The sequence below is a fragment of the Phacochoerus africanus genome, chromosome 9, assembly GCF_016906955.1.
Source record: "Phacochoerus africanus isolate WHEZ1 chromosome 9, ROS_Pafr_v1, whole genome shotgun sequence".
NCBI lineage: Eukaryota > Metazoa > Chordata > Mammalia > Artiodactyla > Suidae > Phacochoerus > Phacochoerus africanus.
The window spans coordinates 5627817-5634500 of NC_062552.1; positions in this window are offsets into that span (position 1 = coordinate 5627817).

Genomic DNA, 6684 nt, shown 5'->3' on the forward strand with positions numbered 1-6684 from the left:
TTTTTGTCTTTTTGGGGTCACACCCACAGCATATGGAGGTTCCCAGGCTAGGGGTAGAATCGGAGCTGGAGCTGCTGGCCTATGCCACAGCCATGGCAATGCCAGATTCGAGCCAAGTCTGTGACCTGCACCACAGCTCACAGCAATGCCGGATCCTTAACCCACTAAGCAAGGCCAGGGATCGAACCCGCGTTCTCATGGATACAAGTCGGATTTGTTTCCACCGAGCCACAAGGGGACCTCCACATTATCATATCTTTAGCGTTTCTTGACAATTTTACCATCAAATCCTGCATCCCTAGATGTTACAGTTTTGCATTACCCTTTTATTTTTGAACTTTGAAGAAATGGAATCATACAGTTTGTGTTGTTTTGTATCTATGTTCTTTCATGCAACATTTCAAATACGGGATTTATTCTTGTCGCTATGAATAGTAGTCTTTCATATCCATTCTCTTATATGCACATACCACAATTTTTTCTACCCATTCGCCTGTAGGTGGCTACTGCACCTGGATGGCTTTTCGCCTTTTCTTTTATGAGGGATGCTGCTCTGAATTCTCTTGTGTCTTTTATATACATGTGCACATATTTCTGTAATATGTGCCTCTGCGTGGAATTTCTGGTCCTCGGGTAGGCATATATAAAGTTTTGGTAATGCCAGATATCTTTTTGAAGTGGTTGTATCACCTTACATTTCTACCAGTGGTGTATAAGAATTTCTCCTTCTCCCAAGGTTGTCAATATTTAGTAGGAAATAGAATAGTTGAAATGTATTTTAAAATATATTTTAAAATACCGGGCTGAATAGATGAAGACTGAAAGATCACACTGAGAAACCCTCCCAGAAACAGTAAAGAGACGGAAACCGTGAATGAAGAGCTTGGGGGTATCTGAGCTAAAAGAAGCGCCAACATTCAGGGGAGTCCCAGAAAAGGAAGAAAAAAAATTGAACCATTAGACCGTCTTAGAAACTTTGTAGAGACAAGCCCTCTGAATTAAGAAAAAAAGTCACTACTTGTGTGTCAGTTTTAACAGAATGGCCAGATGCTAAGAATTGAGTGAACAAATAATTAAATGTATGCCCATTAGATTGACTTTGACAGTTTAGGAAATAACTGGAACATTTGAAAGGATAAATCTCTTTACTCAGTGTGTGATTATGAGCCTGCATATTTTTCATTTGTGCGGGTCCGTCACTGCTGGCTGTGGCTGGCACTCTTCTGGTTCCTCAATTTTTTTTGAACCCTGCAAACACTTAAAGCTGTTTAAAAATAAGCACCTTCTGGAGGAGTTCCCCCGTGGCACAGTGGTTAACGAATCCGACAAGGAACCATGAGGTTGCGGGTTCGATCCCTGGCCTTGCTCAGTGGGTTAAGGATCTGGTGTTGCCATGAGCTGTGGTTGTAGGTCACAGACGCGGCTTGGATCTGGCATTGCTGTAGCTGTGGTGTTGGCTGGTGGCTACAGCTCCGATTCGACCCCTAGCCTGGGAACCTCCGTATGCTACGGGTGAAGCCCTCAAAAAGATGAGACAAAAAAAGAAAAGTCCTGAGACTTTATGATTTTGTGCTACTCAGCAGAGACATGGCAGAGAACTATTCTATCAGGTAAGATGTGGTTGAACCTGAGAAAAATGATTTCATGGTTTTATGAATCTTCTCCAGGTACACAGACAAAAATATATCCTACGCAATTAAGATATGTTAATGGGCATTTTCATAACATACAAAAAACCTGATCCCCCAAATGTTCATATTCTGTTGAGTCAGAAACGAAAGACAATATACACTTGGATGGATCTATTCTTTCACTGTAAGTGGCATTAGGAGAAAAAAAGGGACCATGAGACCTGCAAGGAAATCTGTAGCCATCGGACTCCAAGATCTCATGCCATCATTATCTATTGTGAATAATTATCCATGTTTTACTTATTTCCTCTACTTGAATCTTATCAATCGTGTCAAACTGATTAAACTGGTCTAATTAATTATGTTTTAGAAATTTGGGGGGCTATCATAGGATTAAGATATTTAATAAAACACATTTTGTGATTAAAGTCTCAGAAGAATCCCTTAAGTGTTAAGCCCTACTTCCCGAACCCCCTGTAATCCACAGTTGATTCTGAAGCCGTGGTAAGTCACTGAAGTGAACATTTTCTTCATAATGTCACTACAAAAATAGCATAAAAGTCTTCTAACTACATGCCATGAAATTAAAACAATAGACCATGACTAGTAGGAAATTATGGGTTTATCTTACTTTCGTGAAGATTTTTTTTTAAAGTAACATTTATGGAGAAAGTAATGAATATTAAATCTTTCACACACCTGCAATGATTAAAAAACTCTTTGCACTTATGCCAGCCACTCTGCAACACAGTAAGATTTCTGCTCCGTTGTGGAACATGTTGGGTGGACTGGTTTCCAGCCAGAAACATTCAGGTGGTTTGTAGTTGTCTTTGCACACAGTGCTGTGGGAGCCAAAGACCATTCTGAGGGCTGGAGCCCCCTTTCCCCTCTGCCCCTGAGCATCCTGGCGGGGTGTCCCTGGGACCTGTCCGGAGGTCTTGCAGACAATAAAGAGCCCTGTTGGTGCCAAAAAAAAAAAAAAAAAAAAAAAAATCCCCCCAGGAGTTACTGTGGTGGCTCAGCAGAAACAGAATCCCACTAATATCCAAGTGGATGCAGGTTTGGTCCCTGGCCTCGCTCAGTGGGTTAAGGATCCAGCATTGCACTGAGCTGTGCGGTAGGTCGCAGACGAGGCTTGGATCCTGTGTTGCTGTGGCTGTGGTGTAGGCAAGCCGCTGCAGCTCTGATTCGACCCCTAGCCTGGGAACTTCCATGTACCTTAGGTGCAGCCGTAAAAAGAAAAGAAAAAAATAAGAAAAGCAAATGGAAGGAAATCAAGTGAAAATTATTCCAACAATTTAAGATGTCCTGATACTGAAAACATTCAGAGTTTGTAGCTAAGACGTCCATCCTGTCGTGTGGTCCATGGATCACAGCATCTGCTTCTTGTTGGTGCCAAATCTCAGGCCTCAAGCCAATCCAGCTGAATTAAAATCCTGTTTTTTAAAAAGATCTTCAGATGATTCATGAACACAGTAATGTTTCTGAAGCACTACCACTGTGGGCAATTATTAGTTTTGAAAACTTGAGGCTAAGAAGATATTCTATGACTGGAAGAGCCACATAGTTTGTGTATTTTCCTGTAGGGATCCAAGCAAATCTTGTTTAGAACGGGTGTTCCTTAAGAGTTAGGGTTGTACTTGATTCTTTTTCGCATCCTCAGCATCTAGTATAAGGCTTAGCTCACAACCAGTTGGTTCAGTGAGAGTGGTTGAACAAATGACATTAAAATAAAAACAGAGCAGTCAAGTTGTTGCCGAAATTTGGCCTCTGCCAGTGCAGAACCGAAACACAGAGACAGAGTTTTGGGTGAAGGAGAAAAAGAAAGCTTTATTGCTCTGCCAGGCAAAGGGAACCACAGCAGGCTCAGGCCTTAAAGACTGTGCCCCCTTTGGAAGGGGTTAGGAGGTGGTTTAATAGTTTGGGGAGTAGAAGAAGGATCCGGGCCATAGACAAGGATCGGGATAGAGGCAAGCCTGCCTTGTTTCTCAAAACTGGTGTTTAGTGGCCCCAGGACTGGTTCTGGGGGTCCTCTTCCTTCCTGAATGAAGAATGCTTCATCAAGCAGTTCCTCCGTTTGTTGGGGGTTTTAGTTGTACAGAAAAGCTCAAGAAGATATTATTATGTATATTCCTTGAGGAGGAACCTGGACCCTGCCCCAGGGCCGCACTGCTTCTCCCAGGTCTTGATTAGCAACTTCCTTTTGGAACTCAGTGAAGGTCATGGAGGCTGCAGCTTATTCCCTGAAAACAAGCAATGGAGGACCCAGAAGAGCTTGTGTGCCCAGGAGTCCCACAGGGCACTCGGTTGGTTACAAAGCCAGTGATGTCACAGTATCTGTTAAATGATTAAGAGGGTTGGGTCAAGGGGCAAGTAGCAGGACATTCAAAGGGCACACGTGAAAAGCAGAATAGGTGAAATTGAGACACACTTTTGCTCAAACACATCATAGAAACCAACTGTCATTTGCTTAATCAGGAAGGATGCACAGAAAGGTTTTGAGCACCGCAATGCTTAACCTGGTAATTTGATAACTGTGCAGTTTAAAGAGCAAATGGGATACTGGGATGCATAGATTTTCATCCTGCTGTCAACTTAAAGAACAATGCACAACCTGAAAGTTGAGAGTTCAGTTTTATTTGGGGTGAAATTGATACCAGAAAGGATGATACCGGAATCCGGGTTCTTGTTCATGGCAGTTGAAGAATGAATTCTGTCAACACACAGGCAGCAAGCAAGCAAAGCAGCTCCCAGGGTTGCCGGGAGTGGGGAGAAGAGCTCCCTTTCTCTAGTGTCCTATAGGGGTTTTTATTCCTTAAAGCTGGGGGGCAGGTACCAATGTGGGGTCCAGAAAGATGTGGTCTTCTCCCATTGGCCTTGTTCAGTTACCCAAATCAGTCCTTGTCCAATAGGGTCTTAGGGGTGGAAGTGTCCCGTAAGTCTCATCGTTTCTTTGTCCTTTTCTCCCTCTAAACTGAGTCACAGGGGATTAAAGATTAAAGTCCATCTGGGCGTACGTACATTTCCGACAGTACACAAGGCTTGTGGGGATGTTACTCTCTGGAGCCCTTAAGCCACAAATGTTCATCAATGGCCACATCAACGAATGCATGGAAGCCCAGGCTCCTCCGCTGACTCCCTGAATTAATATTCTACCTCAATATTAGGATTGAAGCTGGTGAGACAGCATCTCAGGTAGTCCTGAGAGGTGGGGGGCGGGGGGGGGAGCTAGGATATAAGAGTTTTTGCAATAAAGGGAAGGTAGTGGGAACAAAAGATTTGCAGATAATCGGACTTACAGAAAACCATTTTCTATGGGAAGATGTAAAGGTCTGGGCTTCCTGGAGTCACTCCTTTGATCTGTACCTGAGCTGTGGGCCAGCCTTCTTTGTTTCTTTCTCGAATGCCCTCAGGGCTCGCCAGTGACTGCACTCACAGATGACCAGGACATTTTTGGTTTTGTCCACTTTACTACAGCCCAGCTCTGAAAGAGCACCCCAAAGAGGAAAGGGGGAATACCCAGATATAAGTGATAAAGGTGAAGGGGCAGGTGCCTGCAGCCAGGCACACGTTTTGCAGAAGTTTGCTGCTGGTCTCTTGCAGGGGACTGCTAGTCACAGACAGCAGTCATCATGGAAGGATTTTAGTGTTTTTCTAGCTATGAGGAGATGCACGAATTGGGCTCATAAAATCTCCTAAAAACATCTAACCATCTGAAGACCTGTTCTTGTAGTTTTCCCGGAGCGCAGAGGGCCTCTCCTGGTCTCCACCCTGAGCTCTGCTCAGGGGGTGCTGTGGGTCCGCAGCTGCAGTGGATAATGATTTAATCCTTGTGAAGGCTGATGGCAGGGGCCAAAGTCCAGTTCACACTGCTAAGCCATATTGTTGGTCCATTATCCTGGTCAAATTTTACTAGAATTCTTTTTTTTTTTTTTTTTTTAGGGCCACACCTGCAGCATATGGAAGTTCCCAGGCCAGGAGTCAAATCGGAGCTGTAGCTGCCAGCCTACGCCACAGCAACGCAGGATCCAAGGCTCATCTGTGACCTACACCACAGCTCACAGCAACACCAGATCCTTAACCCACTGAGCGAGGCCAGGGACTGAACCTGCAACCTCATGGTTCCTAGTCTAATTCGTTTCTGCTGCGCCATGACAGGAACTCTAAATTTTACTAGAATTCTGTGCTCCTTGACCAAGGAAGAATCTAGCATGGAAAGCAGGTTTCAGATAACAATCACTTCAGAAAATTAAGAAACTTAGATAACAGTTCAGAGGATGCTAAATGTTACTTAATTAAATTTTTTTTTTAATTTTTAAAAATTTTTTCCTTTTTAAAATTATATATTTTTATTACTCAATGAATTTATTACATGTATAGTTGTACCATGATCATCACCATCTGATTTTATAGGATTTCCATCCCACAACCCCAGCGCATTCCCCCCATCTCCCAACCTGTCTCCTTTGGAAACTGTAATTTTTCAAAGTGTGTGAGTCAGTATCTGTTCTGCAAAGAAGTTCCTTGTGTCCTTTTTCCAGATTCCACATGTCAGTGATAGCATTTGATGTTGCTGTCTCATTGTCTGACTGAATTCACTTAGCATGGTAATTTCTAGGTCCATCCATGTTGCTAAAAATGCCGGTATTTCGTTCCTTTTCATGGCTGAGTAATATTCCATTGTGTGTATGGACATCATCTTGATCCACTCCCTGTCGATGGACATCTGGGTTGTTTGAATGTTACTTAATAGCATTTGTTAAGCCCAAAGCCTGGAGGTAGGTCAAGTGTCAAGGTTATGGGCACAGTCTCCACAGGACTGCCCTCACTTCAAAACCAGCTGCAAGCTCTGAGGATCCCTGACCACCAGGTGGTTACAAATTTGGGGATTTTCCCCTCCGTTTCCTTAATTTGCTAGATATCTCACAGAATTCAGGGGAGCACTATACATTCCTCTACCATTGTATCGTAAAGGATACAAATCAGGCATGGACAGAAGACGACACCCGAGGGGTAAGGTCCAGAGGATCACAAACACTAAACTTCCGTGTCT